This window comes from Emys orbicularis, chromosome 14, assembly GCF_028017835.1.
Source record: "Emys orbicularis isolate rEmyOrb1 chromosome 14, rEmyOrb1.hap1, whole genome shotgun sequence".
NCBI lineage: Eukaryota > Metazoa > Chordata > Testudines > Emydidae > Emys > Emys orbicularis.
Window position 1 is genome coordinate 763,375 of NC_088696.1, and position 24,890 is coordinate 788,264.

The 24,890-nt window shown below is 46.8% G+C and overlaps 1 protein-coding gene across 1 annotated transcript in view; it reads right to left on the minus strand.

Annotated features, from left to right (window-relative positions):
* Positions 1-19,795, minus strand: part of AP1G1 (adaptor related protein complex 1 subunit gamma 1) — a 92,281-nt gene extending 72,486 nt beyond the window's left edge. Inside the window, exon 1 of the mRNA XM_065416888.1 lies at positions 19,745-19,795. The gene's annotated coding sequence lies outside the window, so the exon portion shown is untranslated. The remainder of the gene's footprint in view (positions 1-19,744) is intronic.
* Between the last annotated feature and the right edge of the window lie 5,095 nt (positions 19,796-24,890).

The following is a 24,890-nucleotide window of genomic DNA, read 5'->3' on the forward strand; positions in this document are numbered from 1 at the left end:
TTGTGCCGCCGAGCCACCTGTGGTAAGCACCTCCCTCCCAGAGCCCACACCCCTCATCCCCTCCCACATCCCAATCCCCGCCCCAGCCTGGAGCCCCCTCCTGCACCCAAACTCCCTCCCAGCGCCCACACCCCTCACCCTCTCCTGCACCCTAACACTCTGACCCAGCCTGGAGCCCCCTCCTGCACCCAAACTCCCTCCCAGAGCTTGCACCCTTCACTCCTGCACCCCAACCCCGTCCCAGGCTCAGCCAATGCACACCCCACAGCTGAGAATGTTACACTGATTTGTGACAAATCCCTGAAGGATTTTGGATCTTTAAACCACAAATTACACTAATAAAAAGTAAAACTCATGAAATGTCCAGTGGATTCTATGAGATTAGGTGCAGTGTGACCATATGACCCCTGCACCGAAACTCCCTCCCAGAGCTTGCACCCCAACCCCCTGCACCAGGCTCAGCATGGCACCCCCCCCCCCCACACACACACACACACACTCCAAACCCCTCGGCCCTAGCCCAGAGCCTGCACTCCCTTCCACACCCGAACCCCCTGCCCCAGCCCAGTGAAAGTGAGGGAGGGCAGGGGAGAGCAAGAGATGGAGGGAGGGGGGAATGGAGTGAGCCGGGAGGGACCTCGGGGAAGGGGCGAGGTAGATCCTGGGTTGATCTTAAATTCAAAAAGTGATCTTGTGCGTAAAAAGATTGGCGACCACTGCTGTAGACACTACCTACGCCAACAGGAGGGGTTCTCCCCTCTGCGTAAAGTATCAGAGGGGTAGCCGTGTTAGTCTGAATCTGTAAAAAGCAACAGAGGGTCCTGTGGCACCTTTAAGACCAACTTACCCACGAAAGCTTATGCTCCCAATACTTCTGTTAGTCTTAAAGGTGCCACAGGACCCTCTGTTGCCCTCTGCGTAAGTAATCCACCTTCCCACGAGGCTGTAGCTACGTCAACCTACCACTGTCTACCTAATTCTTCTGTCGACCTACCCTGGTCTACATCAGGGGTTAGGTCAGCATAACTACATCTCTCAGAGGTATGGATTTTTCACACTCCAGACAAACATAGCTATGCCAATGTAAATTTTCAGTGCCGACCAGCCCTAAAATGCGTACATACAAGGGGGTTGAATTAAAGTTTCAAAGGCAACCTTTGTAACATTAACATTTTAAGTATAGGTTGTTAATGCTGTTATAAATATAACAGTCACACTAACAGGCAATGGACAAAATCTATAGATTACTTTCTGGTTTGTTGTGGTTATGATGTGAGCAGGAAAACTACTGTTAAAAAAGCTAGCAATCCAAGAATGGCTAGATAGCATATCCAACATCTGTCTAAAGACTATGAAGATACTTCTAGTTTTTGTTCAGTTATGAAATACAGCAACAATCTTCAAATGGATGTCATCTGACGGCGGAATTTGTGATTGTATCACACTTTCCAAACTTCCTGCCCCAAAAAAGCAGAATCACTAGAATTGCCAAAGGAGGGCATTCTGAAGGGCACTTTAGTTATAAACAAAACTACTATTTATTTATCCATGAGACTTTGATTATGTCTACACAGCTGACGCACTTTAACGTGGTTGTGTAGCTGCGGCTCCAGCTCTGCGAGAGAGCTCTCCCAGTGCCGTAATAAAACCACCTCCGTGAGGGGAATAGCTACCAGTGCTAGGAGCGTGGCTCCTAGCGCTGTAGCACTATCTACACTGCCACTTTACAGTGCTGAAACCCACATCGCTCTGGGGGGTGTTTTTTCACACCCCAAGCGAAAAAAGTTTCAGCGCTGTAAGTGGCACTGTCGACAAGGCCTTGGTCTTTGCACTGCAACTCCATATCTTTTAACTAATAGTAAATTTATCAATTTTTTTTAGACACATCTTTTGCTTAATTCACAAATTAAACAAGCCCATAGAAAAGCCAAATGTTCTGTACACATCTCCTCTTCCCCACCCATCTTCTCTCCTACTGCCTTCCTCCTGATCTCCAAAAACAAGCCACTTTAAACATTTATTCCTTATGGCTTCTGAAACTTTCCTGTGGATTTTGTATTTTTCTAGAACTCCTCAACTAGGAACTCCTGTGTAACAGTTTGGATTACAATTTAGTGAGGGCTATCTTGCTACAGAACTACTCTACGTTCATTCTGTCCAGTGTTCATTTTCTCTTCAGAGGCAGTTGTACTCTTTCTAGCCTTGTACAAATGGAACCATATGTTGGAAACCTTAACTCATTTCTAAAGATTCATGTTACTCAAGCAGGAATAGGGGATGGATTTTATAAGACAACACAGAACTAGAACATGAGAATACAAACAAGAGATATCACAGTATTGACTGGCTACCATGTGCCCGCACAACAGCATCAGAAATTTTACCTGTGACATGCTCTCAATAATTCCTGCTGATTTTCATCCACTTTTCTCCAAAGCCATTCAAGTGTAATAATGACAGGCAGACGAGGGATAAAACAGTTAAAACAATATGGTGCAAACTTTTCTGTTGTACACTGTTAGACCAATTACATAATCTTGAGACTGTTACCCTGGTTCTCACTCCCTTTTCCAGCCTACTGTTACCATCACCCACTTACCGTATCTTGTCTCAAGCTAGATTGTAAACTTGTCAAGGCAAGGAGTAGGTCAGATATGATGTATAGCAAATCTGAGCCCTGATCCTGACTGAGACCTTCGGGTGCTACTTGAACATAAAGCAAGACACTGTGTTTCTGACCAGTTCCGAAATACAAAATAAATCCAGATAAGATTATTTCAAATTCAATTCCGCACAACAATACTGTGTAAATGAGCAAGAAAGAGCATGCAAGAGAGACTCAGCACAGCAAAAAAATATGGAGCAAGAAGTCGACTCATGAGGATGATGATAAAAAGCTTCAAGTAATTATCTCACTGTTAATGGTCCTTACGTTTTCTTTCACCCCATTTCCCAAGTCACCTGCCTTAGCTGGTGTGTCAGGATGGTCCAGTGATTAGGGCACTAGCCCAGGGCTTGGGAGACTCTGGGTTCAATTCCCTACCCTGCCACAGACCCCATGGTGTGACCTCAGGCAAATCACTTAGTCTCTCTTTCCCTCCGTTCCCTTCTGTATCTAGCACTGGTGCAACGCTGCTGGAATCCTGTGTCCAGTTCTGGTGCCCGCAATCCAAGGATGTTGATAAATTGTAGAGGGCTCAGAGAAGAGCCACAAGAATGAGTAAAGGATCAGAAAATCTGTCTTATAGTGACAGACTCAAGGAGGTCAATCTATTGAGCTTTAACAAAGAGATGGTTAAGGGGTGATTTGATTACAGTCTATAAACACCTACATAGGGAAGAAATATTTAATAATGGGCCCTTCAGTCTAGCAGAGGAAGGTATAACACAATCCAATGGCTGGAAATTGAAGCTAGACAAACTCAGACTGGAAATAAGGCATAAATCTATAATGGTGAGAGTAATTATCCAGTGGACCAATTTACTAAGGGTCATGGTGGATTCCCCATCACTGACAATTTTTAAATCAAGATTGGATGTTTTTCTCGGAAATCTGCCGTACGGATTATTGTGGGGCAGTTCTCTGGCCTGTGTTACACAGGAGGTCAGACTGGATGATCACAACAATCCCTTCTGGCCTTGGAATCTATAGAATGGAGATAATAGCACTTTCCTAAGTCACAGGAGTGTCATGAGGAAAAATACATTAAAGGCTGCCCTACAGTGATGGGGGTCTGTAAAATACCACACTCACACCAGTAGTGCCCCCTTATGTCAGGGGGCAATGCTGCAAGGGGTCCTCACCTTTGGTGCCCCCTACTAGTTGTCTGTCTCTCACGGGGCCTTCCATGGGTTGGCCAAGTCACAAAGTTCAGTCTCCTTCCAGGATAACAAAAGATCCAACTGAAAATCCAAATCAAATGCCCAAACTAATAATTCTTTGCCCCTCCCAGGCTCCACTATAGCCCTCTGCTTCCTGGCCCCTGCAGAGCTTCCCCTATCTTGCTGCTTCTTCAGCAGGATTCCCCTGCTGCCTCCCTTTACCAGGGACTCTTAGGGATCTTCCCCGATCTTTGCAGGCCCTATCTCAGGGCTCCCCACCACAGGAGCCTATCCCTGCTCCCTGTGGGTTCTCCTTCCTACAGGAGAGTTCTGCCTTCTCAGCAGTCTCTCCCCCTAGACTGAGCTCTCCAGCTTTACTTAAGTAGTCCTCCGTAGCTGAGGTCAGTCTCTAACTCCATTAACCCAGCCGGAACCACTAACTGCCTCTGTGTGGCTAGATCACGGGTCAGGCTGAGTGGTAACTACTAGACCACGGGCCAAGCTGAGCCTAGCTTTCCTTAAAGGGCCAGTCTGTGCCAGGGCCATGGAAGTACAAGAGAAAGATTAAAAAGTGTACATTCCCCCCCAACCCCCATTTCTCCTGTAGTCTGTCATACCTGGTGCATCATACCTAGTGATTAAGAAGTGTACCTGACTAGCCTGAGGACTAAGGCTACCCATCAAAGTGAAAGCCCAATGCTGACATACCCCTGCAATTTTCCCCTCTCCTCTCCCTTATGACTTCTGCCAGGAATGACATTTCCATGTATTGTACCTCAGCCTCCTGCACCGCTATTTGTGTGTTCATCAGACCTGAGTGATGGGGAGTGACACACACTTTCATATAAAATGTGCATTCTTGCAAAAATTAATAATTTTGTAATTACATGTAAAAATTAGGATTATGGAAAATAAGGGAACATTGGAATCTCTGCTCTAGCTGTAGTGCTTTCCTATACAGCAACAAGGTGAAACTAACATGATTCTTAAAACCTACAGATACATCTCTACTGCTACAATGATCAATATTCCCCACAGCACACCCTTCAAAATCCATGGGACCCGCATATGCCTATCATGTGGGGTACCTCACCCTCGTGCACTAAATGCCCCCAACAACTATGTGGTGGAAACCAATCACTACGCACTCAAATGAACTCATACAGGAAAATAATAAAAGACAAACACTACATCACCCGTGGGCGAATACTTTTCACAAAATGATCACTCCATATCTGACCTTAGTCCTCATCCTCAAAGGAAATCTGCACACCTCCTTCAAAAGATGAGCTTGGGAGCTTAGATTCATAACTTTGCTAGACACTAAAAATCATGGACTTGGTCACTGGATTTATGGTTCCCTACAACAATCTGTAACCCACTAACCCTCCTTTGTCCTATGACTGCAGAGGTGTTAACTGCCTACTTCATCCTGAACATCTCTTGCAACCTGTTAACTTCTTATGCTTAACAATCTACACCATCCTTCTATATAGCTGTGACACTCTAATGAGTACCTTTCCCAGATCTGAAGAACTCTGTACAAGCTTGAAAAGGTCTCTCTTTCACTAACAGAAGTTGGTGCACTAAAACATTACCTCTCACACCTCTCTAACATGATTCTTGTCAGTTTCACGATTGTGCAAAGCACTAGAGGTGTCTGCAGACTTCAGAATCAAAAACAGCATTATTCATATTCATTTTGCATATGGGAGGCTCTTTACAGCCATAAATGGTAGCTTTTTTTTTTTTAAATGAAAGCTTAGAGTCTGCAGAAGTTGATAGTTTAGTTCCTTCCTCTCCTCACCACCATTCACCAAAGGAAGTTTCCCATGCCCCGTTGGCAAGTGGATTTTGCAAACACTGGAAGTGGATTGCCCAATGCTAACTCTGCCATAGTTCACCACTCCTCCAGTCTTTGTCCTTTTCACTCCTACTGTACTTAGTAATGAGTCACCACCATGCTAGAGCCTATACCTTCACCGGATGTTCAGAGGGAAGGACTTGCACTTAATAATGACACTTTTGCAACCTGAACAAGTCCTGCCAACATTCTCAAGAATTTAAACAGTAGACTCCTAAACAGAAAGCTTCTTGTACTAAATAACTTACACTTATATAGTGCCTTCCAATTCCAGAGATCCCACAATGCTTTAACAAGATTAATTGGTCATAAAAGAAGGCAGCTGCTGTTTAACACCACAAAGCAACACTACCCAACAACTTATGGCAGGAAGTAAGACTTGGTCTATAAGGCAGCTTATGTCGACCTAACTATGTCAGTGTCCACATTACAGTCTTGCTCCTGACGATATAAGTGCCCTATTACACCGACATAACACCACCTCCACGAGAGGCATAGGGTGGGAGTTCTCAACATTTTCCTTTCTGAGGCCTGTGCCACAACAACTGTTTTTCTGCATATAAAAGCCAGGGCCAGAGTTAGGGGTAGCAAGCAGGGCAATTACCTGAGGTCCCACACCACAGCGGGCCGCGCAAAGCTAAGTTGCTCAGGCTTCGGCCCCAGCCCTGGGTGGTAGGGCTCAGGGCCCCAGGCTTCAGCATTGCGTGGCGCGGCTTTGGCTTTCTGCCCTGGCCCCTAGCCCTGCTTGCCAGACCCCCTGAAGCCTGCTGACACAAGGAGCCCCGGGCCTCTGGTTGAGAACCGCTAGCATAGGGCTTATGTCAGTGTAGTTAGGACAATGAAGTGTCGATGCAGACACTGCATGTTCTTTACATCAGCTGTTCGCCCTAATTTTTGTCAATTTCATGGCTACGCTGGAGTGACTACTGCAGTGGATGTAAGTCAACCTAACACAGGTCGACTTAAAATTGTAGTGTAGATGTGCCTTAAAATACTTCACCTAAAACCACAAAGAAAACTGAGAGACAAAATGAATTGATGCAATCTGGAATTTGCCTAGATCAACTGTGTTAACACCACGACACTTGCAAAAAGTGCCACGGTCTTTAATAATCAGTGCATTCAGAATCTCAATTGTACATCTCATCTAAAAAGATTGGTACTCCAACCCCATAGGGTCCCCATACTGGGGCACTAGTTCAGTACTGACAGAGAAAAGGCTGACAATGAATTACCACCACTTTCAGTAGAACCCTAAAGGTATATCGATGCAGCAAAAAAAGACCCTCGGCAGCGAGACTCAGACTCGCAGGGCTCATGCCATGGGGTTAAAAATAGCACTGTAGATGTACAGGCTCGGACTGGAGCCTGGCCTTCAAAACCTAGCAAAGGGGGAGGGTCTCAGAGCCCAGGCTAGACCAAATGTTTACACTGCTATTTTTAGCATCACAGCACGCCCAATTCAGTTGACCCGGGCAGTGCCATGGGGTTTTTTGTGCTGTGTAGATGTACCCCAAGTTTCCTTGGATGGCTTCCAGCCAAGGACTGACTATGCATAGCTTATGAGACTAACTAGCTCACAATATGAAGCAGTACGTCTGCAGACTAAGAATGTGCATTTTGAGAGCACCTGTAAAGACAAAGGCAGAGCAGGAGTTTTTTAAAGGGGTATTCCTAGAGACCAGCAGACCCACCAATTTCAAGTGGCAAATAATACCTTGCAAGTCAGTTACCTGTCATCTATATAGGACTTTATTTATTCAACTAGGTATATTTCTGCAGATTAGTTTGTTTATAGGTACAATTAAACACTAAGGCGAAGAGGAGAAGTATCCAGAGAAGGTAAAACTGAACTGGCTGTTCTTTTGATGCTCCTTCTTGGAAGAAATATACTCAAGCCTTCCCCCGGCCTGCCATTATGCTTGAGTCAGATAAAGAGGAGTAAAGTTTGACTATTTCCAGTTTATGCACTTTTCTGGCATCCCTAGCACCCTCTTGGATCGCAAAGAAACATAGGTAGCCATTAAGATCTTCCTTGCCCAACCTGATCGTGTCACTCACGCTTTCAAGTGGATTGTGATGGGATACCAGGCCCACCACATACAATCACAAGTAGCAACAGAGGAGGCACAAGGATGAGGCAACCTCTGTTCCCAGGAGCAAAATGATCAGGGTGGGGGGTAATTGCTCCCTAAAAAATTGTCTGGCCACTGTCTGATCACTTACTCTAAGACAGAAAGGCTAATTAAATGTATGTCTACAGTCACAGAGAATGCATCGGATTAGAAAACATGTGAAATAACCCTTGTAAGCTTAACTTAGCTCTTAAGGTGGAGGACAATTGCGTTTAAAAACACATTAGCTGGCTGTGGTTAACACTAGCAGGGATCTTAGGGTTAACCACAACCAGCTAACACCATTTTAATGTGACCATCCTTGCCACATTATGGACTAAGTCTTCTTGGTTATACAAAGCATTTTCCCAATACAGACAAGCCTGCAGTACTTTTCTGCTCATGGCTGTTTGCCCTTTGATTAGCTGGCAGCCTTTGCCCATAGCTGATATTTTAATATTTTTCACAAACTTCTTTACAAAATTATGTTATAATATAGTCTTAATTATATTTATTTCAAAATAATTAGTTCCATTTCTAAATGTTCTGTGACTGCTCTGTTTAACCCAATTTCATCTTTTGGGATTTTAATTCTCTCTTATTAACTTAACTCTGTTTCAGTCCATATTAGTGATTATCTGTATTATACACCCATACCCCAAATTTCTTCCCTTCAAGAGCAGTCCTCATGGTTAGATATTAAAACCTGTAGGGACTACTCTGCTATCATATCCATTGTCCTACTCTTTCCTGGTGCCATCTAGAGTAACAAAAATACATCCCAACCCCACTTACATCTCACAATATCAATCCCTTGTCCATGTGATCTCATCAGTTTCAAAGTTCAGGGCCTCATCAACATTCTTCTTATGAGACCAACAAGAACTCAAACGTACTTTTGATAACCAAATAGCCAATTATATTTGCAACCAATACTACCTTCCAATATAGTCAACTGCCACAAATCAAGAAAGCTTAAATGCTTCAATAAAGGTATATTCTTCCATTACGGGTTACAGCTAGATATCAATAGGACTTATGTTCCTAAATCATTTAGGTGCTTTTGAAAAATCACTTCAGCTCCTAAATATGAGTTTATGAGCCTATGTTTAGGCTCCTATTTTTGAAAGTTTGTGTGTAGAAAAAAGTTCACAATAACTTTGTTGATGTATTGAAAGTCAAAACAACTTTTCACTGTTACCTGAAGCAATTCTTACTTGAAGTGACAAGAGACTGTGTGTAGCACATTGTTGCAGCCACTCAGCCTCAGCTTTCCCAACATGCTATCCAGCCTGCTTTGGTAGCTTATGGCTAGGGCCTTACCAAATTCATGGACATAGGATTTTTAAAATCGTAAATTTAATAATTTCAGCTATTTAAATCTGAAATTTCACGGTGTTGTAATTGTAGGGATCCTGACCCAAAAAGGAGTTGGAGGGGAGGGGCTCACAAGGTTATTGTAGGGGGGGTTGCGGTACAGCTTGCCTTACTTGTGTGCTGCTGCTGGCGGCGGCGCTACCTTCAGAGCTGGGCAGCTGGAGAGTGGTGACGGCTGCAGGCCAGGAGCTCAGCTCTGAAGGCACAGCCGCCGCCAGTAGCAGTGCAGAAGTAAGGATGGCATGGTATATAGTATTGCCACCCTTACTTCTGTGCTGCTGCTTGCAGAACTGGGCCCTCAGTCAGCAGCACCACTCTTCAGCCACCCAGCTCTGAAGGCAGCAGCACGGAAGTATGGTATTGCCACCCTTATTTCTGCGCTGCTGCTGGCAGGGCGCTGCCTTCAGTGCTGGGTGCCCGGCCAACAGCCGCCGCTCTCCGGCCACCCAGCTCTGAAGGCAGCACAGAAGTAAGGGTGGCAATACCATAACCCCCCTAAAATAACCTTGCAACCCCCCTGCAAATCCCTTTTGGGTCAGGACCCCAGTTTGAGAAACATGGGTCTCCCTCGTGAAATCTGTATAGTAGAGGGTAAAAGCACACAAAAGATCAGATTTCACAGGCGGAGACCAGATTTCATGGTCCACAACACATTTTTCATGGCTGCTAATTTGGTAGGGCCCTACTTATGGCTCAGCCCACTGGCCAGATTTAGACCTCACTTTCTGGGGTAGCAGGTCCAAAAATCACAGGCCAAAAACAAAGGGAGTCAGCTCTCGGCCCCTGTGAAGTTATTCATCCACCCACCCCTTTGGGCTTAGCTCAGACCCCACTCTTTCCCCCTGATGGGGCACCCCTTCCTGCAGCCTGTCTTAATCACCGACACATCCCTGATAAACCAAGGCAATCTGGTGTCAGACTTCAATCACCCTGACATCTGCTGGGAGAGCAATACAGCAATGCACAGACAATCCAGGAAGTTTTTGGAGAGTGTTGGGGACAACTTCCTGGTATAAGTGTTGGAGCAACTGACATGGGGCCGTGCTCCTCTTGACCTGCTGCTTACAAACAGGGAAGAATTGGTAGGGGAAGTAGAAGTGGGTGGCAACCTAGGCAGAAGTGACCATGAGATGGTTGAGTTCAGGATCCTCACAAAAGGAAGAAAGAAGAGTAGCAAAATATGGACTCTGGACTTCAGAAAAGCAGACTAGACGCCCTTAGGGAACTGATGGGCAGGATCCCCTGGGAAGCTAATATGAGGGGGCAAGGAGTCCAGGAGAGTTGGCTGTATTTTACTGAGAGTGCAGGAACAAACCATCCAGAAGTGCAGAAAGAATAGCAAATATGGCAGGCAACCAGCTTGGCTTAACAGTGAAATCTCAGTGAGCTTAAACTCAAAAAGGAAGCTTACAAGAAATGGAAATTTGGACAGATGACTAGGGAGGAGTATAAAAATATTGCTAGAGCATGCAGGGGCGTAGTCAGGAAGGCCAAGGCACAATTGGAGTTGCAGTTAGCAAGGGATGTGAAGGGTAATAAGAAGGGTTTCTACAGGTATGTTAGCAACAAGAAGGTGGTCAGGGAAAGTGTGAGACCCTTACTGAATGGGAGAGTCAACATAGTGACACATGATGTGGAAAAAGCTGAAGTACTCAATGCTTTTTTTGCCTCCGTCTTCACAGACAAGGTCAGCTCCCAGACTGCTGTACTGGGCAGCACAGTATGGGGAGGAGGTGAGCAGCCCTCAGTGGTGAAAGAACAGGTTAAGGGCTATTTAGAAAAGCTGGACATGCACAAGGCCATGGGTCCAGATCTAATGCATCCAAGGGTGCTGAGGGAGTTGGCTGATGTGATTACAGAGCCATTGGCCATTATCTTTGAAAATTCGTGGCGATCGAGGGAGGTCCTGGACGATTGGAAAAAGGCAAATATAGTGCCCATATTTAAAAAAGGGAAGAAAGAGAACCCGGGGAACTACAGACCGGTCAGCCTCACTTCAGTCCCTGCCAAAATCATGGAGCAGGTCCTCAAGGAATCCATTTTGAAGCACTTGGTGGAGAGAAAGGTGATCAGGAACAGTCAACATGGATTCACCAAGGGCAAGTCATGCCTGACGAACCTGATTGCCTTCTATGATGAGATAACTGGCTCTGTGGATATGGAAAGCGGTGGATGTGATATATCTTGACTTTAGCAAAGATTTTGATACCATCTCCCACAGTCTCTTGCCAGTAAGTTAAAGAAGTATGGGCTGGATGAATGGACTATAAGGTGGACAGAAAGCTGGCTAGATTGTCGGGCTCAACGGGTAGTGATCAATGGCTCGGTGTCTAGTTGGCAGCCGGTTTCAAGAGGAGTGCCCTAGGGGCAGTTCAGGTGGGAGTCCGAGAGCCCCCCCCCCTTTTTTTTTTTTTGCTTGGGGCAAAATGATAGGGGGTGTGTGCTCAAAATTTTTTTACTGATGGGGTACACGATCAAAAAAGTTTGGAGACCACTGACCTTGACAAATTGGAGGATTGGGCCAAAAGAAATCTGATGAGGTTCAACAAGGACAAGTGCAGAGTCCTGCACTTAGGAAGGAAGAATCCTATGCACTGCTACAGGCTGGGGACCGACTGGCTAAGCAGCAGTTCTGCCGAAAAGGACCTGGGGATTACAGTGGACAAGAAGCTGGATATGAGTCAGCAGTGTGCCCTCGTTGCCAAGAAGGCCAATGGCATATTGGGCTGTACTAGTAGGAGCATTGCCAACAGATTGAGGGAAGTGATTATTCCCCTCTTTCGGCACTGGTGAGACCACATCTGGAGTATTGCATCCAGTTTTGGTCCCCCCACTACAGAAAGGATGTGGACAAATTGGAGAGAGTCCAGCTGAGGGCAACAAAAATTATTAGGGGGCTGAGGCACATGACTTACGAGGAGAGGCTGAGGGAACTGGGGTTATTTAGTCTGCAGAAGAGAAGAGTGAGGGGGGATTTGATAGCAGTCTTCAACTACCTGAAGGGAGGTTCCAAAGAGGATGGAGCTCAGCTATTCTCACTGGTGGCAGATGACAGAACAAGAAGCAGTGGTCTCAAGTTGCAGTGGGGGAGGTCTAGGTTGGATATTAGGAAACACTATTTCACTAGGAGGGTGGTGAAGCACTGGAATGCGTTACCTAGGGAGGTGGTGGAATCTCCATCCTTAGAGGTTTTTAAGGCCCGGCTTGATAAAGCCCTGGCTGGGATGATTTAGTTGGCGTTGGTCCTGCTTTGAGCAGGGGGTTGGACTAGATGACCTCCTGAGGTCTCTTCCAACCCTATGATTCTCTGCCTTCCCTCCAGGGAGGCTCTGACTCATCACAGTCCTACTCAGGGCTTGTCTACACTTACAGCACTCCTAGCGCTTAGTGAAGATGCTACCTATGCAGATGGGAGAGTTTCTCCCACCAGCATAGGTAAGTTGTCGCTCAGGGTGTGGATTTTCCATATCTCGGAGCAACATAGTTATACCAACATAAAGTGTAGACCAGCGTTTCTCAACCAGGGGTCTGTGGCCCCCCAGCAGGTTTCAGGGCAGAGAGCAGGGCTGACGTTAGACTCACTGGGGCTCAGGGCAGAAAACCCAAGCCGTGCAGCACTGAAGCCAAAGCGTAAGCAACTTAGCTTTGTGTAGCTTCCTGTGGCATGGGGCCCCAAGGCACTTGCCCTGCATGCTACCCCTAATGCCAGCCATGGTTTTTAATCTACTGGATATGCAGATAAACAGTTGTGGGCCATGGAGGTTTTCATAACATGTTGGGAGGGGCTCAAAAAGAAATAGGTTGAGAACCCCTGGTGTAGACCAAGCCTCAGTTGCTGGCTCAGCTGTGTTGGTTTGCCAATAAGAAATTTTTAAAATAAAAATACAATTTTAGCCCTTAATGTTGCAAACACAAAGCAAATGAGTAGTCAGTCACACTGAAGTCAATGGGATTATTTGTGTGAGTTTAATTATATACCTGTTTAAGTGTTTGCAGGGCTGGGCCTTCATTTTTAATATTTTGTTTTTTGCAGATAATTTTCTAAAATTCAAATAAGGAACCCTACCAGCAGTGGCATTTTTAAAAAGTATTTATAATTTACTGTAATGCATTCAAATTTATAATCGAAGATTCCAGTAGCACAAATTTTCAAATAAATTACCTCACCTGGATTTAAATGAATCATTTTTCTTTTTAAAATCAATTATTTGAATGGCCCACCCTGATTACCCAAAACAAACCGCACCACTCAAGCCAACCAGGGTTGTTGAGGGTTTTTTTGACACACACAAAATCAGAGGCTGATCTAGTTCCCATTGAAGTCAATGGCATAACTCCGCCATATCTCAGTGGTGTAGGAACAAGCTCTTGATGGGTAAAGAGAATGAAGCAGACATACCTAGACTACAGTAAGGGGTAATAAGCAATGTCTGACTAAATACTACTGAATTCCAACTGCCTTGGACAGCTGTACTTCCACATGGCTTGAAAAGTGGCTCAAGGACAGTAAATGCAGACTTGTCAACATGAACGTATCAAGTTATAGAAGAGATCTAACAGAATACAGCAGGGATCTGTATTTAGTCCAGTTTTTTCAATATTTATACAGAAAAGAGGTAAGCAGCATGTTATGATTAACAGAAGGTACTAAACTGAGAAATGTTGCTAGCACCACAGAAGAAAAAGGCAATATGAAAAGTCTTCCAGGAGAAAAATGATCAGGAAATAAAAAATGGAATTCAGCCTGAAAAGACAGCAGCTAATCTCTCTTGGGAAATATCAGAACACATATTATTTAATGGAAGAGTGAAATTTGGAAAGTAGCAGTGCCAAGAGACCAGAGCGGCAGGAAAGAAAACGGAGTTTAAAATGTGATATGGCAACAAAAAGGAACAATGCTACTTTGGGTTGCACACATGGGAGTAACATGCAACAAGAAGATGGTTAACAATCAGGAAACATTCCTGCAAGCAAGATCTTTAATAATCTCTGAAAGGAAGTGGAAATCTCATTCCCAGTAATATTTACAAGTAAATTGAACAAAGCACAGAAGTCTTCTGCGGGGAAAAATACCACTGTCTAGAAGTTGGGAGTGAGAAAAGAGACCCAGTTCTCTATGATTTCTAACTTGCATAAATCTTAAGTTTTAGCTAAACTGAATGCAGCCCTACCTCTCATTTCTGCTTGCTGCCATTAGCTGAATCCTACCATATGCCAGCCCCAGGAAGATATCAGATTAGAGGCAGTGGATGGGGAAGTTTGATATGGTTCCCATTTGTGCACAACTGTATGTCAATCAAATTAAACTGTAATTCTCACTTGGATTTCCAAAGATGAGCAAGATGCATTTGTACTTTGATGGTATGTCTACACTGCAATTAGACACCTGCAGCTGGCCAATGCCAGTTGACTTGGGCTCACAAGGTTGTTTCAATGCAGTGTAGACTTTGGGGCTCAGGCTGAAGCCCGGGCTCTAGGACCCAGCAGGGTGGGAGGATCTCAGAGTTCCCGCTCAATCCTAGAAGTCTACACTGCAATTAAACAACCCCAGGAGCCCTAGTCAGCTGGCATAGGCCAGGCACAGGTTTTTAACTGCAGTATAGACATACTCTGAGTCACCCTCCTCATGTCTTTCTTCCATAATAGTAACACTTTGCTATTACACATAGTCATTTACAAATGCTAACCCTCAACACCCCATAAGGCAAGCAGCGAAGTATTATCTGCATTTTACAAGTTGAGAAATGTAGAAACAGAGAGGGGAAGCAATTTATCCAAGGCCACACAACAAATCAGTGGAAAAAACAGGATTAGAACTCCAAAATTCCTGGCTCCCAGTCGCATGCTCTAGTCACCAAAGACCATGCCACCTCTACTGTTCTCATCTACTTCTGACCTCCCAACCAGCTAATTTATAAGACAGTCGGGTGGTCTGTTTCCTGCTCAGCTATATGCAGACCAACCCTTTTAGTTTCAAAACAGACCCCAGAATCCTTTATGTGGTACTACAGCATGACAGAGAAGAACCGTCTTTCTTTAAAGAGTTAATACCGAGGGAAAGTGCCAGACTGAAAGCCTGGAGGCTCAGACTCCTCACTCTACAGAGTAGTCGCATCTTAGGCAGCATTAATGTACGTTTTTCCACATGGGGTAATTTCAGCCATATGCTGGGAAGCACCACCATCATCCAGCTTCGGCAGTCCATTCAATCCTTAGCCTCTGCCAGTTAGCCTCATTTGTAACATGAACAGTGGCCAATCAGCAACTGGACTGAGACATCCCACTCATTTCATAGAGACCACCATGCAGTCATATCAGAGGGTAATGCCTTTTGGACACTAGTAACCTGGGCTCGATTTGATACTTTGGCCTGAGATATTTACTTACCAGACCTGCTAACCCTAATCCAATAATACAGTACTTGCCACCAGAGTAAACGTATGCCCTTAAGACCCACATGTCCCAGAAAGCATCAGAATAGGATCAAGAACAAGCCATTCAACACTGGTCAATTTTAATCTCCTTCACCAGAAAGATTTGCATTATTATAGGGACAGCTATAAACCAAAGGCCAATTTCTAAAGCAATATAGAACTATGCAATTCTCCCAACACAATAAGGGCTGAAAAATCCACTCAGTGAGTGGTAAATTTTCCTGGATGAGGAATCCTATCACCGACTTTCACAGAATTTAAAATTTTATTTTTTAAAAGTTTCTAGCACTCATGGTTTCAAAGATAACTTTCAAATCTACACAAAATGTAAACCAATAAAGTACTTGTTTCTAAGTCTGCAGACAGACAACTCCAATCCCTCTCTTGTTGCTCATAGCTTTGCCCAGCTGTCACGTGACAAATGACCAGTCTCATCAATTTTCCATTGCTGCTATTCAGAATCCTGTGAGCAACAATGAAGCTGACAAGAAATCATATCATAATCTCTGCTGCTTGGCAAATCTAAGAGCAACAGCAAGGGAAAGTTATGATTTATTCATTGGGGAGAAGACAACAAAAACGTGGAGGTGGCTAGGAAAGGGGTAGATTAGCAGAGACCCTATCCTCAGAACCGAAAAGAGCCTCTGTGTTGGGAGCAGAGGAATGTGAGAAAGAAAATGCTCATTCTCCCTTCTACTATCCTAGGGTGAAGTCCCAAATTTATCATAAGCCTATTAGTGGGAAGCGGGAGTCCCTAAACATCCAGGAATCACATCCTTGTAGTAATTTAAATATTCTCTCCTTTCCCAGCATATAGGAGGATTTGTGTTGTGGGGCAACATACAAGAGCAGAGTCTCTAATCTTATTTGAGCTCTCTTGTCTAACCGAGCTCTTCGGTGTCAGATAAAGTTTTCATGGATGAGGGAGTGGATGAGCAGAGAGTGTGGGCGAGGGAAAGGAGAGAAAATATGGCAGCTGAGTGGGACAGACAAACGAAATTGGAAAGAGTAGTGCATACAGTGTAAGTGAAGAGAAAGAAAGGGATGGAGTGGGAGAGGGGAAGAGAAAGAAAAGAGGAAACAGCCACTGAAAACCAGAAAATATACACTATAATATAGTAATTAAGAGAGAGGAAAAAATGGAGTGAAGCCAGAAAAGGCAAGGAGTTAAAACACAAACACAAGAAAGACAGCAAGTTATTATTTAAAAGTATGCTAAATAGAAGACTGACAGTTAAAATTCATTACAGTGAAAATGCACTACAGAATTGCTTGGGCTGGAGGGAACTGAGGTGGCAGGGGTACTTTTCACTCTGACTAGTAGGCAAACAGGTGTCAAGTATATTTTTCAAGACCATTTTTCAAGCTCTGCTCTCAACACACCACCTCTCCTAAGGATACTGTTAGTGTTTCCACAGCTCTTCATCAAGCATGTCACACACCAACTGCTTCAATAAATCACAACAGAGCATTTAAAATCAGTATGTACAAGGTGACAAATCTGATTTTGAAAAAGACTTTCAAGAATCAATCCACACCCAAAAATCAGCACCTGAGTAACAACACACCATATGGTTTGAGAAAGAGCTCAACAAACCCTTGAAGAAGGGACTCTGAAACAGTCCCAGGATCCATCACTGGAGACCACTCCATTGCCAGCAAAACTCTGCACCCACATCTTGCTGTAAATGGCTCTAGGCAGGGACTGTGGGTTTTCTCTCTGTGAAGAGCTAGACAGATAACTATGGGGCTAGCCACAAACACTAAATAAAAATCCATGAACAGGACACCTCAGTGCATTACAGCTGCAGAGTACTGCACTCAGCCTAGGAAATACCAGAGTAAAGAGTGCGGAAAAACCCAGTGTTACCTCTTGTACGCAGGCATCACCCCAATACAGTCTTCAAAGGAAATTACATTTAATGAGTTTTTTCAAGTTCTGGCACAACCTCTGGTAAATAGCCTTAAAATTTCCTGTTTAAAAGTTGTCTGTATGAGAGCTTTTCTGCTCCCCACTGAAGCAGCAGGGATGGGGGCTTTCTTTTCAAAGAAATGGCAGGACCAGAGCAACAGTACCCACTGTCCTCACTCCAGCCCTAGGGTAACCAAGGGAAAGGGGGCAGTCAGGTTGGATGGTTTATGGGAGGCTGTGTGGAGCTGGTGAAGCTTGGAGGGAGAGACAGCACTGAGGGAACAGAGATAGTGTTGATGGAGGGGCTCATGATGGGCCAGCAGGGAAGCTGAGGGGGACATAGAGAGTGGGACCAGAAGGGCTGCAAAGTTGCGGGTAGGTGGGTTATACTGGAGCTGGGGGAGTCTCTGTGGAAAGCTCTTCCACTAGGCTGGTAGGGAAAGGGTGTAACACAAGGCAGCCGAGTTGAAGTGAGGGGAGGAGTGGACGACATGAACATGGGCAGGGGGCTCACAAGACATATGGGGCAAGTGGGATTATGGGGCTGGGGCATGAAGGATGTATGGAAGCTTCTATGGGACAGGAAAGGGTTATGCTAGCCCAGTAAAGCACAGGAGAGGGGCACAAGGTTGTGGGTGGGAAGAAGATGAGGGGGCAGTTACGCTAGCCAGATGGAGAAGGGAACATGGGACACATGCAGGAGTGGAGGTTAAGTTGGGGGGGAGGGGAAACAAGAGGGTTGGGGGGTGGTTTATGCTGGCCCAGTGCAAAAGGGGATATGGGACAAGGATGTTCGGGGATTGGGCGTTGGAGGGGGGAGTTATGCTGGCACGGTGAAAGAGGGCATATGGGATTGGGGTGGGGGAGAAGGTTATGCTAGCCCAATAGGGTAGGAGATACAGGACAGAGGGGCTGGAGGAGCAGAGGAGAGGATATGGGGGGTTACACTGGGCCAGTGGGGGAGGGGATACGGAATAACGGGTTTTGGGGGGTTAGGCTGGCCTGGTGGGGGGAAGGGATACGGGATTGGATGGGGGGTGCAGCTACAGGATTGAGGCAATTACAGGGGCCCGGGGGGGAGTATGGAACTGGCTGACGGGGGGAGGGGATATGGGGAGTTAGGCTGGCCGGGGGGAGAGGGCCCCCGGGGTTAGGCTGGAGGAGGAAGAGAGCATTACGCTGGCCCTTCGGACAGGTGGAGACTGGGGCAATCAGGCTGGGCCGCCGGGGGGAGAGGACACAGGTGGGATGGTTGCGCTGGCCCTGGGGGGGGGCTAGGCAAGAGAGGACCGGGCTGGAGGGGAGGGGGTTGCACTGGCCCTGCGAGGGGGGGCCGGGCAGGCGGGGGGTCCAGAGGACCGGGCAGGCGGGGGGGGGGGGGGGGGGGGGGAGTTGCGCTGGCCCTGCGGGGGAGGGCGGGGCAGGCGGGGGATCCAGAGGACCGGGCAGGCGGGGGGGGGGGGTTGCGCTGGCCCTGCGGGGGAGGGCGGGGCAGGCGGGGGATCCAGAGGACCGGGCAGGCGGGGAGGGGTTGCGCTGGCCCTGCTAGGGGGAGTTGCGCTGGCCCTGCGAGGGGGGGCCGGGCAGGCGGGGGGTCCAGAGGACCGGGCAGGCGGGGGGGGGGGGTTGCGCTGGCCCTGCGGGGGAGGGCGGGGCAGGCGGGGGATCCAGAGGACCGGGCAGGCGGGGAGGGGGTTGCGCTGGCCCTGCGAGGGGGGGGCGAGCAGGCGGGGGGTCCAGAGGACCGGGCAGGCGGGGGGGGGGGGGGTTGCGCTGGCCCTGCGAGGGGGGACCGGGCAGGCGGGGGGTCCAGAGGACCGGGCAGGCGGGGGGGGGGGGTTGCGCTGGCCCTGCGGGGGAGGGCGGGGCAGGCGGAGTTCCAGAGGACCGGGCAGGCGGGGAGGGGGTTGCGCTGGCCCTGCGAGGGGGGGGCGAGCAGGGGGGGGGGTCCAGAGGACCGGGCAGGTGGGGAGGGGGTTGCGCTGGCCCTGCGAGGGGGGGGGGCGAGCAGGCGGGGGGGTCCAGAGGACCGGGGCAGGCGGGGGGGGGGGGTTGCGCTGGCCCTGCTGGGGGGAGTTGCGCTGGCCCTGCGGACGGGCTCTGGGGCAGTCAGGCTGGGCCGACGAGAGAGGGTCGGGGTTACACGGCGCCGGGGGCTAGAGGCCGGCGGGGAGAGATGGCGGAGGGGAGCAATGACCCCTGGTTCCCCGCCCCCACTCACCGGGCCGAGTCCCTGCAGCGGAGGAAGCGGCAGTAGCAGGAGACAGGCATCCAAAATGGCGGCTTCGCGACCTCAGCACCGATACCGCAGGCGGAAGAATTCGCAGGACGGAACTCTCTCCTCTCCGTTTCCCGGACCCACCTCGTGAGGGGCGGCCTTTCGCCGACACTACAGTCCCAGATGATCAGCCTCCAGGACAACGGGCCGTTCGCTGGCGCCCGTGGCAGCGGGAGTTGGGAACTACTTTCCTAGGCGGAAGCATCCTTGAAACTCCATGTTCGAGGAGCGATACGTGTGCGCCGTGGCAGGCAGTGATGACGTCAGACGCCCGGCTAGTCACCGCTCCGAGTGTTGCCGCGAGATGAGGCCGGCCGGCCCCGACGCCGTGAAAGAGGGTTCCGCCCTCTCCCCGCAGGTCCAAACCTGGCAGGAGCTCTGCCGGAAGCTGGGCTGTCTCCTCTGCCATAGGGTTCAGTGTGTTAGGCTGTATCAGCAGCAACGAGGAGTCCTTGTGGTACCTAAGAGACTAACCATTTTATTTGGGCCTAAGCTTCCATGGGTTAAAACCCACTTCATCAGATGCATGGAGTGGGGAAAAAACAGTAGGCAGGTATCTCTACAGAGTACATGAAAAATAGGGTGTTGCCACTTGGTAAGGCAATGCCCATCTTTTCATGTCCTTTGTCATAGACACTTTCTACCCCCTTTCTACAAGTGGAACAAACTCAGTATGGCCTGGGCTTACCCACCAGTGCTCCCAGGCAGTTTGGGACTATGCAGATAAGCACACCTCTCAAGATATCTGGGGTTCAGAATGCCAATGGCTGCATATTTTTAGTACATTGAATTAATGCACAATATTCACAAAACTACCATTGGAACATATGTTTTCTGTTCTTTTAACTATGTGTTTTCAGAAGAAGAAATTCTTGCGTTCAAACCTTTCTCTCCTTCACTAACAGGAATGGTGTGACAAAAGGATGGGCCTCCACGTTCACGGAAGAAGGACTTGGGCTATGGAATTCAGAGCACAGCTGTTGATCGCAAAATATTTGGAAGGAAATCTATAACGCATTTATTGTAGGGCTTACAATCCAGTTACACATGTGAAAGGTAGGAGGTGTAGATACAACATACAAGCAAATGACTATGGGGAAGAATTGGATCATCTTGGTTAGTTTTGTGTACTGGACATGTTTTTTTGGTGGTGGTCCTTTCTCTTTTTAACTGGGGCTAGATATAGGGAAAGAAGGAGCAAGAAAAGAAGAGGCATAGCTTGTCACCTGCCTTCCCATTGGTAGTTGTCTGGGTTCTGTAGGCATCATGGCAGAGATGGAGAACATAGAGCTGGTAGGAGCAGTAGATGGAGGAGCCAAGAAAGAAGTGGGAGGGAGAAAAAGAGCCAAAGTAGAGGAGACCTGCAGAGATAGCATAGGGGAAAGCCATTGGAGAGCATTGCTAGGTGAGAACAATAAAGTAGAAAAATTATTTGTCCCTGACTCATGCTCCCTATCTTTTTTTCTGGACCTAGAGCCCTGCTCTCCCACTACACCAGCTTGTTGTGAGACTCTGGTGCTGCTCTTTGTGGGAATGTGGCTGGCCCTTTAAGAGAGGATTGATCTCCACCCCAGCTCTGATACAGCCATCTCTCTTCCCCTGGTGGGGAAAATGAAGATGGTCAAGTGACCAGGGAGTCATATGACACAATCACACTTCTGAGGTAAATAAGGGAGAAGCCTAGGGAGAGACTTATGATGTATGATTACCTGCCCTGTGGGCGGGTGGTGTATGTGTGCATTCAGTGCAAGGAGCTCCTGGCCCTCCGAGATCACGTACGGACTTTGGAGGCCAGGGTAGCGGAACTGGAGGAGCTAAGGGAGGCAGAGAGGTATGTTGATGAGGCTTTCCGGGACACTGTAGAATTGTCCCACCTCCGGTCAGACAGCCCCTGCGCTATTGAGGAGGATGAAAGGCCCAGGGAAGCAGAGCAGTCAACGGCAACAGCGGGAAACCTTCCCATAGTTGGGACCCTCCTTCCAGATGGTGCTGGGGTTGCCTCTCGCACTGAGGTTACCTCTCCGGGGGAGGGAACTCTAGTTGCTAGGAAAAGGCAGGTGTTAGTAATGGGAGATTCAATCATTAGAAACGTAGATAGCTGGGTTTGTGATGACCGGGAGAACCGCATAGTGACTTGCCTGCCTGGTGCGAAGGTTGCGGATCTCTCGAGGCATCTAGACAGACTTATGTGTAGTGCTGGGGAGGAGCCGGTGGTCGTGGTACATGTAGGTACCAATGACATAGGGAAGGGTAGGAGAGATGTCCTGGAGGCCAAATTTAGGCTGCTAGGGAAGAGACTGAAATCCAGGACCTCTATGGTGGCATTCTCAGAAATGCTCCCAGTTCCGCGCGCAGGGCCAGGTAGGCAGGCAGAGCTTCAGAGTCTCAATGCGTGGATGAGACGATGGTGTAGAGAGGAGGGGTTTACATTCATTAGGAACTGGGGAAACTTTTGGGATGGGGGGAGCCTATACAGGAGAGATGGGCTCCACCTAAACCAAAGTGGAACCAGACTGCTGGCACTAAACATTAAAAAGGTTGTAGAGCAGTTTTTAAACTAGGAGATGGGGAAAACCGACTGCTGCAGAGGAGCATGTGGATCGGACAGAGACTTCTCTTAGGGGAGAGTCTAATGATAGAGAATCTCTAGGTTTTAGTCAGGAGCAGAGGATGGAGGAGGATAATGTAAGGGCCAGATCAGATGATAAACATTCACATAAAAAAGAATCTAACACATCAGAAAAGGGCAGACAAATAAACAGTGACAAGTTTTTAAAGTGCTTGTACACAAATGCTAGAAGTCTAAATAATAAGATGGGTGAACTAGAGTGCCTCGTGATAAAGGAGGATATTGATATAATAGGCATCACAGAAACCTGGTGGACTGAGAGCAATCAATGGGACACAATCATTCCGGGGTACAAAATATATCGGAAGGACAGAACAGGTCGTGCAGGGCGGGGAGTGGCACTATATGTGAAAGAAAATGTAGAATCAAATGAAGTAAAAATCTTAAGTGAATCCACATGTTCCATAGAATCTCTATGGATAGAAATTTCATGCTCTAATAAGAATATAACATTAGGGATCTATTATAGACCACCTGACCAGGACAGTGATAGTGATGATGAAATGCTAAGGGAAATTAGAGAGGCTATCAAAATTAAGAACCCAATAATAGTGGGGGATTTCAATTATCCCCATATTGACTGGGAACATTTCACTTCAGGACGAAAAGCAGAGATAAAATTTCTCGATACTTTAAATGACTGCTTCATGGAGCAGCTGGTACTGGAACCCACAAGGGGAGAGGCAACTCTAGATTTAGTCCTGAGTGGAGCGCAGGAGCTGGTCCAAGAGGTAACTATAACAGGACCGCTTGGAAATAGTGACCATAATACAATAGCATTCAACATCCCTGTGGTGCAAAGAACATCTCAACAGCCCAACATTGTGGCATTTAATTTCAAAAGGGGGAACTATGCAAAAATGAGGGGGTTAGTTAAACAGAAGTTAAAAAGTACAGTGATTAAAGTGAAAACCCTGCAAGCTGCATGGGCGCTTTTTAAAGACACCATAATAGAGGCCCAACTTCAATGTATACCCCAAATTAAGAAACACAGTAAAAGAACTAAAAAAGAGCCACCGTGGCTTAACAACCATGTAAAAGAAGCAGTGAGAGATAAAAAGACTTCCTTTAAAAAGTGGAAGTCAAATCCTAGTGAGGCAAATAGAAAGGAGCATAAACGCTGCCAAATTAAGTGCAAGAATGTAATAAGAAAAGCCAAAGAGGAGTTTGAAGAACAGCTAGCCAAAAACTCCAAAGGTAATAACAAAATGTTTTTTAAATACATCAGAAGCAGGAAGCCTGCTAAACAACCAGTGGGGCCCCTTGATGATCGAGATACAAAAGGAGCGCTTAAAGACGATAAAGTCATTGCAGAGAAACTAAATGGATTCTTTGCTTCAGTCTTCACGGCTGAGGATGTTAGGGAGATTCCCAAACCTGAGCCGGCTTTTGTAGGTGACAAATCTGAGGAACTGTCACAGATTGAAGTGTCACTAGAGGAGGTTTTGGAATTAATTGATAAACTTAACATTAACAAGTCACCGGGACCAGATGGCATTCACCCAAGAGTTCTGAAAGAACTCAAATGTGAAGTTGCGGAACTATTAACTAAGGTTTGTAACCTGTCCTTTAAATCGGCTTCTGTACCCAATGACTGGAAGTTAGCTAATGTAACGCCAATATTTAAAAAGGGCTCTAGAGGTGATCCCGGCAATTACAGACCGGTAAGTCTAACGTCGGTACCGGGCAAATTAGTCGAAACAATAGTTAAGAATAAAATTGTCAGACACATAGAAAAACAAACTGTTGAGCAATAGTCAACATGGTTTCTGTAAAGGGAAATCTGTAAAGTCTTACTAATCTATTAGAGTTCTTTGAAGGGGTCAACAAACATGTGGACAAGGGGGATCCAGTGGACATAGTATCAGAGGGGTAGCCGTGTTAGTCTGAATCTGTAAAAAGCAACAGAGGGTCCTATGGCACCTTTAAGACTAACAGAAGTATTGGGAGCATAAGCTTTCGTGGGTAAGAACCTCACTCTTCAGATGGCATCTTACCCACAAAAGCTTATGCTCCCAATACTTCTGTTAGTCTTAAAGGTGTCAGTGGACATAGTGTACTTAGATTTCCAGAGAGCCTTTGACAAGGTCCCTCACCAAAGGCTCTTAAGTAAAGTAAGTTGTCATGGGATAAAAGGGAAGGTCCTTTCATGGATTGAGAACTGGTTAAAAGACCGGGAACAAAGGGTAGGAATTAATGGTAAATTCTCAGAATGGAGCGGGGTAACTAGTGGTGTTCCCCAAGGGTCAGTCCTCGGACCAATCCTATTCAACTTGTTTATAAATGATCTGGAGAAAGGGGTAAACAGTGAGGTGGCAAAGTTTGCAGATGATACTAAACTGCTCAAGATAGTTAAGACCAAAGCAGACTGTGACGAACTTCAAAAAGATCTCACAAAACTAAGTGATTAGGCAACAAAATGGCAAATGAAATTTAATGTGGATAAATGTAAAGTAATGC